Raw genomic sequence first — 12232 nt, 5'->3', positions numbered from 1 at the left:
AGGAGTTATACATCCCATCACACACCTTCCCCGTCAAGTTTGGTGCTGGGGTACTCCCTGATGGTTCTAATTCTCCCCCTGCCCATGAAAAAAATCTTCATTCTTTTAGACTCTCCCTCTCAGTGAAGTACTTGAAAACGATAGGGCTGAAAGCAAAGGTGCTACCACATGATCTTTCGGTTGATATCCTTCATTGAGTTCAGCCAGAGAAGGGGAGCATGATCTGTCACTAAAAGGATTCCCCAACAAATAATATCATAACGCATCTATAGCCCGTTTCATAGCCAGGGATTCCTTCTCAGTGATGAAGGTTTGAGCACTGGCCTGCTAAACCCAGGGTTGTGAATTCAATCCTTGAGGGGGCCATTTGGGGATTGGTCCTGCTTTGAGCAGGGGGTTGGACTAGATGATCTCTTGAAGTCCCTTCCAACCCTAATAATCCGTGATTCTAAGAAGTAGGATATTTTTCAATGAAATAGCTTCTGGCTGAGGTATAGGATGGGATGTTCTCCTCCATCAATGCCTATGAAAATACTGCCCCAAGACGTAACATCTGAGGCATCTATCTGCAAAGTGAATCATCTGGAAAAGTCCAGGAGTGAGAGCACTGGTTCTCGGCTTAGCTGTTCTTTTATCTTAAATGCCTTGTCGCAGGCTTCAGACCATCACATTTTCTTAGGGCTCATGTACTTTATCAGATCTATCCAGGGGTCTGCTGTGGTGGCAAATCCTGGTACAAAGCGTCTGTAGTACCCAGCAAGGCCCAGGAAGTGATGCACCTGCTTTTTTGTATGGGGCATTGCTCCAAGACTTGTACTTTACCCGCTAGCAGCTTCAGACGCCTGCCCCTTACCAGATAGCTGTGGAAAGTCACCTCTTGCTGGAAGTCTGCACTTGGCTGGGTTGGTCATCAGCCCTGCCTCTTTGAGGGATTGCAGTATCATGGTGAGGAGTCTTTAGTGATCATTCCAGTCATATCTATAAATGACGATGTTGTTGATGTACGCCAAGCCACACTGCCCATGTGGTCAAAGTACATGGTCCATCAGGTGTTCGAAGGTGGCCATGGCTCTATGAAGGATGATGGGCATGATCTGAAATTGGTAGAGACCAAACGGTGTATAGAATGCTGTCTTCTCTTGTGCAATGGTTGTCAGAAGTATCTGCCAGTAACCCTTCATAAGGTCAAGAGTGAATATGTACTTGGCAACCCCAGGTCTGTCTAGCAACTTATCTACTATAGGCATAGGGTACACAATGAACATTGATATAGCATTTACTCTCTGGAAATTGAGGCAGAATCAGGTTGACAAGTCAGATTTCAGCACCAACACGAGAGGCTCCACCACTCTCTGTGAGACTCCTCAACCACCCCTAAGTCTAACATGGCCTGTAGTTCTTTGGGAACCATCTCTCACATCTTCTGTGGCAGGGATTGGAGGCTCTCTCAGAACTTTTTTCCTTGTTGAGTGTCCATGTGATGTGTAGGCCCGGTGGGTGCATCCTGGCAGTGCTGAGAAGACTGGGGGAAAGCTTCCATCAGCCATAGTAACTATTATTTTTGTTCAGGCTGTAGTTCTTCACCATGGATACCAATCCAGCATCGTGGCCCAAGGATGCCTGTGGGCTGAACTCGGGCATAGGCGCCGACTCCATGGGTGCTCCGGGGCTGGAGCACCCACGGGGGAAAATTGGTGGGTACTCTGCACCTACCGGCAGCTCCCTGCCCCAGCTCACCTCAGCGTCCACTCTGCCTCCTCCCCTGAGCTCGCCACTTCTCCCCCTAGCTCCCAGTGCTTCCCACTGCAAAACAGCTGTTTTGCAGTGGCAAGCACTTGGGGGCGGGGGAAATGTGGCACGCTCAGGGAAGAGGCAGGGCCGGGGCAGGGATTTGGGGAAGGAGTCCAACAGGAGCACAGAGCAGATGGAGTTGGGATGGGTACTTTAGGGAAAGGGGTTGAAATGGGGGTGGGGCAGGGGTAGAGTTGGGCGGGGGGGACTTGAGCACCCATCATTGCTGGGAAAAGTTGACGCCTATGAACTCTGGTGGAGCTGGTGCTATGAGAAGGCTGGCCTTCCTGTTCCTGTGAGGCCATTAGCAGGTTCGCATGATAAATCTGCATTTCTTTTCTCTTCCCTGGCTGGTGAATTTCAGAATTGACCATCCCTGCCTTCCTTGCCACTTCAAATGGATCTTGCCGCCTGGCCAGTAGCTTTGACTCCAAGGGTGGTAGCAATAACAAGGCCCTATTTCCAGTTCCAGATTCTCGCACTCTGGCCCCTCAGTTGTTAGCTCACTGTTGGTTCTGCTGGGACTTAAAACAGGTTTTCTTTAGAGCAAAAGCAGTGTCACCAGCTTCTCCCTCAGGCAGATCACATACTGCAGCACACTGGTTTTTCAGGGGCTTTTCTCCTCCCATGTCTCGCAAAGGAGGTCTAGGATCCCATTTGATTGCCTCCCATATAATAGTTTGAATGGGGAGAATCCGGCTGATGCTTAGGGCTCCTCACAGATGGCAGAAGGAGGGGTGGGAGTAGCTGATCCCAATGACAGGTGTCTGAGACCACAAATTTTCTAAACATCTCTTTCAATGTTTTATTGAAGCACTCCACCAGCCCATCAGTCTGAAGGTGATAGACAGACATCTTTAAGGCCTTGATCTTCAAAAGGTTGCATAATTCCCCCATTAGTCTTGAAATAAAGTTAGCCCTCTGGTCAGTCAGTGTCTCTTTTGGTATCCCTACCCGTGCAAAAACCTTCATCAGTTTGGTAACAATGTTACTGCAGTGATTGAACAAAGGGGGAATGGCCTCTGGATATCACATGGCATAGTCCATTATCACCAGAATGTACTGGTACTGGATACACCCTTTTCCAGGGATCCAACAGGTCCATACCAATCTTCTCGAAGGGTACTCCAGCCACCAGGAGGAGGACTAACAGAGCCTTTGGGGTCTTTTGGGATCCTGTCCATTGGCATTCTGGGCACAATGTGCAGTAGTTCTTGACCTCACTATGTACTCCCAGTCAGTAAAATCTGAAGGTTACTCTTTCAAGGGTTTTTCTTGACCTAAGTGTCTCCAACAACGTCCCACATGTGCCTGCTGTAATACGGTCCCTTGGATTTTCTTTGGGACTAAAAGTTGTACTCTTACTTCTCTGGTTTGATAATCTTTGGCCAGCTGGTACAGTCTCTCTTCCATGAGTTCAGACCGGGACTGTTGCAGATCTACCACCTCTCCATTGATGTTGGCAAGTTGGCCATATGCCCTGCTCAGGATCCAGTCATCTTTTTATTCACCTATGAAATCTACATCAGCCGTTAATAAGTCTGGAGATGGTGAAATTGTCTTTTTCCCCTCTTTTTGCGCAGGGCATTGTTCCTGTCAGGAGGTCCATCCAAGAATATTAAAGGAACTGGCACAGGAAATTGCAACCCCAATAGCAAGGATTTTTAACAAATCTGTAAACTCAGGAGTCATACCCTATGACTGGAGAATTGCTAATATAGCTCCTATGTTTAAGAAGGAGAAAAAGGTGATTCAGGAAACTACAGACCTTTTAGTTTAACCTCATTTGTATGCAAGATCTTGGAACAAATTTTGAAAGGGAAAGTAGTTAGGGACATAAAGATGAATTGGGATAAAATACAACATGGTTTTACAAAAGGTAGATCATGCCAGACCAACCTGTTCTCCTTCTTTGAGAACATAACTGATTTTTTTAGACAAAGGAAATACAGTAGATCTAATCTACCTGGATTTCAGTAAGACATTTGATTCAGTTCCACATGGGAAATTATTAGTTAAATTGGAGAAGATGGCGATTAATATGAGAATTGAAAGGTGGATAAGGAACTGGTTAAAGGAGGGACTACAACGGGTCGTACTGAAAGGTGAACAGTCAAACTGGAGGGAGGTTGCTAGTGGAGTTCCACAGGGATCAGTCTTGAGACCAATCTTATTTGACATTTTTATTACTGACCTTGGCACGAAAAGTGGGATAATAAATATCCCAGATAAAATTTGCAAATGATACAAAGTTGGGAGGTATTACCAGTATGGTGGAGGACCAGAATACCATATAAGATCTGGATGACCTTGTAAACTGGCGTAATAGAAATGGGAGGAAATTTAATTGTGTGAAGTGCAAGGGTATGCATTTAGGGACTAACAACAATAATTTTTTCTGCGGATGTATCAGTTGAAAGTAACAGAGGAGGAGAAAGACCTAAGTATATTGATTGATCACAGACTATGAGCCGCCAGTGTGGTACAGCTGTGAAAAAGGCTAATTCAGTCCTAGGATGCATCAGGTGAAGTATTACCAGTAGAGACAAGGAAGTGTTAGTACTATACAAGGCACTGGTGAGACCTCATCTGGAATAGTGGATGCAATTCTGGTCTCTCATGTTTAAGAAAGATTAATTCTAACTGGAACAGGCGCAGAGAAGGGCTACTAAGATGATCCAAGGAATGGAAAATCTACCTTATGAGAGGAGACTCAAAGAGTTTGGCTTGTTTAGCCTAACCAAAGAAGGCTGAGGGGAGATATGATTGCTGTCTATAAATACATCAGAGGGATAAATACCAGGGAGGAAGAGAAGTTATTTAAGAGCTAATGCTGACACAAGAACAAATGGATATAAACTGGCCATCAACAAGTTAAGGCTTGAAATTAGGCGAAGGTTTCTATTCTGAAACAGCCTTCCAAGCGGAGCACTGTAGGCAAAAAACCTAACTGACTTCAAGACTGAGGTTCTGTGGCCTGCACTGGGCAGACGATCAGACTAGATGATCATGATGGACCCTTCTGACATTAAAGTCTGTGAGTCTGAGTCCCTTCACCAGGATCTTCCATCTCCCCAACTCTGGCTAGATTTTCAGGTTTTTTGAGGTTCAAGGGCCCCGCCCTGAGGGTCATTCCTGTAGTCAGTTGGCTGGTGTATGTTCTGTCTGTGGGCTGCACTAGCTCTGGCCAGTTAGCCCATATAATGGGCTCTGATTGAACTGCTCAAGAAGACCACAGACTCAGTTCAGCAGCGAAGGCTACTTATTGTCAATGAAGCACAGTCCTAATATCGTGTAGACTCTACAGGACACTAACACATGTAACACTAACACTTTCCATTCCCTCCTTGGCTGGACAAAGACACACCCTCTGTGACCCCTCTTTTCTACACTGATACATACAAGTTACGTATCGCCCCTCTGTCATGGGTAGTTACCACCCTTTACCTTGTACATGTTGGTTCTGTCAAAACATCTCTAATCATCATCTTGTCATCCTGACCTTATCTTTAGGAGGGGTCACTGTGTCCCTGTATCATCTTTGGGGAGAGTGTTTATACCTTAACTTGGTATCGGGATGTTCTGGTACAGTCCTTCTGGAATATGTTTATGCAAGTGTCCTGTACCTAGCACTTCTTCCAGTGTTTGTGTTTTTGCAATATTAGCCCTGTTCTTGCCACTTCCAGTGAACTTGCAAGTAGGCATGTTTTGTAACAGGGCCTGACTTTAGTTCAGGCCTTATGCCTTATACCAGGGACCCTTATACAAGGCCTCATGTCTCAGGCTCTCTATTTCTACTACATTTCCCTTTCAGGGGTTTGTTGCCTCATAATTTTTTGACCTCCTGGAAGAATTCCCAGTCCCTGCCTAAAATCACTGGGTAGGCTACCCCTGCCCATACATTTCTTGTGTGGCTTCCTACTGTGAGTTGTCCTCCCTCATGAAATATGAGCAGATATCACTGGGCACGCACTGGAGGGAAATGGTTTCCTCTGGGTTATCTCTGAGTCCTGCTAATGGCTCTGTGATCAGCGTGTGGCTGCACTCCAAGTCTGTTAGGGCTGGCACTTCCACTCCATTGATCCATATAGAGACTAACATCTTGGCTGGGCCTCTTTTTAAAGCCCGGGTGACTGCTGGCAATGCCTACCCTTAGGAGCAATCCATGAAGGTGCAGTCGCGGCTGAAATAACATCATTGTCCACATGAGAAGCAACTCTCGGCTGAGGGGATTTTTCCACCCCTGGCCTGCTCTGGGGAAATTAGATGCCTGTGGGAGGCCCTTTCTTTGGGACTGGGCTCCCCCCCGCACCCTTTCCTGCCCTAGGGGCCAGGCTTACGGATTTTGTCATAATGCTGTTCGCCTGCTGGGGAGGACTTGGCATTTGGTTCCCTGGAGAGTGCCCCCACAGCAGGCACTGTAGTCTTCAGTCATTGATCACCTGGGGCAAGCATTTTCCTTCTTGGATGTTCCCGCCATCAGGCCCACAGCCGCTAAATAATTTTCGGACAGCCTGATGACTTCAGCCAACGTCTCGGGCCAGTTTCACAACAGCCACCCTGACCTCCCACCTGGGAGAATCACATAAACTGTCCCAGAGCCACTTGTTTGGTCACCTGTTCTGCAATCTGCTTTTCAGGCTGGAGCCACTGGTACCAGTGTTCCTTAAACACTCTGGGGCACTGCTCAGGGCAGGACACCCTGGGGAAAGTGCTATCAGTGGGTTTCTACCGTGATATCAAAGATATCCAAGATAGCTGCCTTGATGTAGGCATAGTTCTGGGCATCAGTGGCATCAAGCTTCTGATATGCAACTTTGAGCTGTCCTGGTAAGATTTGGTGCCAGCAAAATAGACCAGTGTTCAGTTGGCCATTGAGCTGCTGTGGCAACCCTCTCAAACGTGACTAGGAGAGCTTCAGGGTCATCACCTGGCCCCATCTTCATGAGTTTGAATGGGAGGTTCATAGTCATGGTGAGGCTCAGGATCCCAGCAACTAGGTTCACTCTTATCATAGAATCATAGAAGATTAGGATTGGAAGAGGCCTCAAGAGGTCTTCTAGTCCAACCCCCTGCTAAAGCAGGACTAACACCAACTAAATCGTCCCAGCCAGGGCTTTGTCAAGCCGGGTCTTAAAACGTCTAAGGATGGAGATTCCACCACCTCCCTAGGTAACCCATTCCAGTGCTTCACCACCATCCTAGTGAAATAGCTATTTCCTAATATCGAATCTAGACCTCCTGCACTGCAACTTGAGACTATTGCTCCTTGTTCTGTCATCTGCTACCACTGAGAACAGCCAAGCTCCATCCTCCTTGGAACTCCCTTCAGGTAGTTGAAGGCTGCTATCAAATCCCCCCTCACCTTTCTTTTCTGCAGGCTAAATAAGCACAGTTCCCTCAGCCTCTCTTCATAAGTGATGTGCCCCAGCCCCCTAGTCATTTTCGTTGCCCTCTACTGGACTCTCCAATTTGTCCACATCCTTTCTGTAGTGAGGGGCCCAAAACTGAACACAATATTCCGGATGTGGCCTCACCAGTGCAAAATAGATGGGAATAATCACTTCCCTCGATCTGCTGGCAGTGCTCCTACTCATGCAGCCCGATATGCTGTTAGCCTTCTTGACAACAAGGGCACACTGCTGACTTATATCCATCTTCTCATCTACTGTAATCCCCAGGTCTTCTTCTGCAGAACTGCTGCTTAGCCAGTCAGTCCCCACCCTGTAGCGGTGCATGGGATTTTTCTGTCCTAAGTGCAGGACTCTGCACTTGTCGTTGTTGAACCTCATCAGATTTCTTTTAGCCCAATCCTCCAATTTTTCTAGCAGCAAAGAATCCTGTGGCACCTTATAGACTAACAGACGTTTTGGAGCATGAGCTTTCGTGCGTGAATACCCACTTCCTCAGATGCATGTAATGGAAATATCCAGGGGCAGGTATATATATGTGTGCTAGCAAGCAAGCTAGAGATAACGAGGTCAGTTCAATCAGGGAGGATGAGGCCCTGTTCTAGCAGTTGAGGTGTGAAAACCAAGAGAGGAGAAACTGGTCCTGTAATTGGCAAGCCATTCACAGTCTTTGTTCAATCCTGAGCTGATGGTGTCAAATTTGCAGATGAACTGAAGCTCAGCAGTTTCTCTTTGAAGTCTGGTCCTGAAGTTTTTTTGCTGCAGGATGGCCACCTTAAGGTCTGCTATAGTGTGGCCAGGGAGGTTGAAGTGCTCTCCTACAGGTTTTTGTATATTGCCATTCCTAATGTCTGATTTGTGTCCATTTATCCTTTTCCGTAGAGACTGTCCAGTTTGGCCAATGTACATAGCAGAGGGGCATTGCTGGCATATGATGGCGTATATTACATTGGTGGATGTGCAGGTGAATGAACCAGTGATGGTGTGGCTGATCTGGTTAGGTCCTGTGATGGTGTCGCTGGTGTAGATATGTGGGCAGAGTTGGCATCGAGGTTTGTTGCATGGATTGGTTCCTGAGCAAGAGTTATTATGGTGTGGTGTGCAGTTACTGGTGAGAATATGTTTCAGGTTGGCAGGTTGTCTGTGGGCAAGGATTGGCCTGCCACCAAGGCCTGTGAAAGTGTGGGATCATTGTCCAGGATGGGTTGTAGATCCTTGATGATGCGTTGGAGGGGTTTTAGCTGGGGGCTGTATGTGATGGCCAGTGGAGTCCTGTTGGTTTCTCTCTTGGGTTTGTCTTGCAGTAGGAGGCTTCTGGGTACACGTCTGGCTCTGTTGATCTGTTTCCTTATTTCCTCGTGCGGGTATTGTAGTTTTGAGAATGCTTGGTGGAGATTTTGTAGGTGTTGGTCTCTGTCTGAGGGGTTAGAGCAGATGCGGTTGTACCTCAGTGCTTGGCTGTAGACAATGGATCGTGTGATGTGCCCGGGATGGAAGCTGGAGGCATGAAGGTAGGCATAGCGGTCGGTGGGTTTTCGATATAGGGTGGTGTTAATGTGACCATCACTTATTTGCACCGTGGTGTCAAGAAAGTGGACCTCCCGTGTAGATTGGTCCAACTGTTCAGGACAACACTGAACAGTGCACTAATACACGGGTGCCCTCCCACCAACAGCACAAGAAAAAGAACTCCACATGGACTCCTCCTGAGGGTCGAAATGACAGCCTGGACCTATACATTGAATGCTTCCGCCGGCGTGCACAGGCAGAAATCGTGGAACAACAACATCGCTTGCCTCACAACCTAAGTCGTGCAGAACGCAATGCCATCCACAGCCTCAGAAACCACCCTGACATTATCATCAAAGAGGCTGATAAAGGAGGTGCCGTTGTCATCATGAACAGGTCTGACTATCAAAAGGAGGCAGCCAGACAACTCTCCAATACCAAATTCTACAGGCCACTTCCCTCAGATCCCACTGAGGAATACACTAAGAAACTACAGCATCTACTCAGGACACTCCCTACACTAACACCAGAAGAAATCAACATACCCCTAGAGCCCCGACCAGGGTTATTCTATCTACTACCCAAGATCCACAAACCCGGAAATCCTGGACGCCCCATCATCTCGGGCATTGGCACTCTCACTGAAGGACTATCTGGATATATGGACTCTCTGCTCAGACCCTATGCCACCAGCACTCCCAGCTATCTCCGCGACACCACTGATTTCCTGAGGAAACTACAATGCATTGGTGACCTCCCAGAAAACACCATCCTAGCCACCATGGATGTAGAGGCTCTCTACACAAACATCTCACACACAGATGGAATACAAGCTATCAGGAACACTATCCCTGATGATGCCACAGCACAACTGGCTGCTGAGCTCTGTGCCTTTATACTTACACACAACTATTTCAAATTTGATGACAATATATATCTCCAGATCAGTGGCACTGCTATGGGCACCCGCATGGCCCCACAATATGCCAATATCTTCATGGCCGACCTGGAACAACGCTTCCTCAGCTCTCGTCCACTCACACCCCTTCTCTATCTACGCTACATTGATGACATCTTCATCATCTGGACCCATGGGAAGGAGACTCTGGAAAAATTCCACCATGATTTCAATAGCTTCCACCCCACCATCAACCTCAGCCTGGACCAATCTACACGGGAGGTCCACTTTCTTGACACCACGGTGCAAATAAGTGATGGTCACATTAACACCACCCTATATCGAAAACCCACCGACCGCTATGCCTACCTTCATGCCTCCAGCTTCCATCCCGGGCACATCACACGATCCATTGTCTACAGCCAAGCACTGAGGTACAACCGCAACTGCTCTAACCCCTCAGACAGAGACCAACACCTACAAAATCTCCACCAAGCATTCTCAAAACTACAATACCCGCACGAGGAAATAAGGAAACAGATCAACAGAGCCAGACGTGTACCCAGAAGCCTCCTACTGCAAGACAAACCCAAGAGAGAAACCAACAGGACTCCACTGGCCATCACATACAGCCCCCAGCTAAAACCCCTCCAACGCATCATCAAGGATCTACAACCCATCCTGGACAATGATCCCACACTTTCACAGGCCTTGGGTGGCAGGCCAATCCTTGCCCACAGACAACCTGCCAACCTGAAACATATTCTCACCAGTAACTGCACACCACACCATAATAACTCTTGCTCAGGAACCAATCCATGCAACAAACCTCGATGCCAACTCTGCCCACATATCTACACCAGCGACACCATCACAGGACCTAACCAGATCAGCCACACCATCACTGGTTCATTCACCTGCACATCCACCAATGTAATATACGCCATCATATGCCAGCAATGCCCCTCTGCTATGTACATTGGCCAAACTGGACAGTCTCTACGGAAAAGGATAAATGGACACAAATCAGACATTAGGAATGGCAATATACAAAAACCTGTAGGAGAGCACTTCAACCTCCCTGGCCACACTATAGCAGACCTTAAGGTGGCCATCCTGCAGCAAAAAAACTTCAGGACCAGACTTCAAAGAGAAACTGCTGAGCTTCAGTTCATCTGCAAATTTGACACCATCAGCTCAGGATTGAACAAAGACTGTGAATGGCTTGCCAATTACAGGACCAGTTTCTCCTCTCTTGGTTTTCACACCTCAACTGCTAGAACAGGGCCTCATCCTCCCTGATTGAACTGACCTCGTTATCTCTAGCTTGCTTGCTAGCACACATATATATACCTGCCCCTGGATATTTCCATTACATGCATCTGAGGAAGTGGGTATTCACCCACGAAAGCTCATGCTCCAAAACGTCTGTTAGTCTATAAGGTGCCACAGGATTCTTTGCTGCTTTTACAGATCCAGACTAACACGGCTACCCTCTGATACTGGACAATTTTTCTAGGTCACTCTGGACCCTATCCCTATCCTCCAGCATATCTACCTCTCCCCCCAGTGTAGTGTCATCTGTGAACTTGCTGAGGGTGCAGTCCATCCCATCATCCAGATCATTAATTAAGATGTTGAACAAAACCGGCCCCAGGACAGACTCCTGGGTCTCTCCGCTTGATATTGGCTGCTAACTAGACATCGAGCCATTGATCACTACCCATTGAGCCCGACAATCTAGCCAGCTTTCCATCCACCTTATAGTCCATTCATCCAATCCATATTTCTTTAACTTGCTGGCAAGAATACTATGGGAGTCTGTATCAAAAGCTTTCTAAAGTCAACATATATCACATCCACCACTTTCCCCATATCCACAGAGCCAGTTATCTCATTATAGAAGGCAATCAGGTTGGTCAAGCATTACTTGCCCTTGGTGAATCCATGTTGACTGTTCCTGGTCACCGTCCTCCCCTTCAAGTGCTTCAGAATGGATTCCTTGAGGACCTGCTCCATGATTTTTCCGGGGACTGAGGTGAGGCTGACCGGTCTTTTGTTCCCTGGATTCTCTTTCCCATTTTTAAAGATGGGCACTATATTTGCCTTTTTCCAATCGTCCAAGACCTCCCCCAGTTGCCACACCTTTTTAAAGATAATGGCCAGTTGCTCTGCAATCACATCAGCCATTCCTTCAGCACCCTCGGATGCATTATATTCGGCCCCATAGATTTGTGCCTGTCCAGCTTTTCTAAATAGTCCTTAACCTCATGGGTGGCAAGTTTGTAGAAATTTTGGTGGTGCCCACAACCCGCCCCCCAACTCAGCCCCCTCAAACTCCACCCCCACCTGCCTAAGGCTTTGAGAGGGGGCTGGGAGGGGGAGGTCTGGAGTGCAGATCCTGGGCTGGGGATTAGGGTGCAGGAGTGGTGCAGGGTGCAGGCTTTGGGATGGAGTTTGGGTGCTGGGTGCAGGCTCTGGGCTGGGGCAGGGGGTGGGTGTGCAGGAGGGGGTGAGGGGTGCGGGGTTTGGGACAGAGTTTGAGTGCAGGCTCTGGGCTGGGGGTGGGGGCATAGGAAGGGGTGAGGGGTGCAGGTTCTGGGAGGGAGTTTGGGGGTGGGAA

The 12232-nt window shown here is 47.8% G+C and overlaps 1 protein-coding gene across 2 annotated transcripts in view; it reads left to right on the top strand.

Moving 5' to 3' along the window:
* P3H3 (prolyl 3-hydroxylase 3) overlaps window positions 1-12232 on the top strand; it is a 34026-nt gene that overhangs the window by 14853 nt on the left and 6941 nt on the right. The gene's annotated exons all lie outside the window — the stretch shown is intronic.

The sequence above is a fragment of the Gopherus flavomarginatus genome, chromosome 1, assembly GCF_025201925.1.
Source record: "Gopherus flavomarginatus isolate rGopFla2 chromosome 1, rGopFla2.mat.asm, whole genome shotgun sequence".
Taxonomy (NCBI): domain Eukaryota; kingdom Metazoa; phylum Chordata; order Testudines; family Testudinidae; genus Gopherus; species Gopherus flavomarginatus.
The sequence above is the reverse complement of the archived record's forward strand: the minus strand, read 5'-3'. Positions and strand labels throughout refer to the sequence as shown.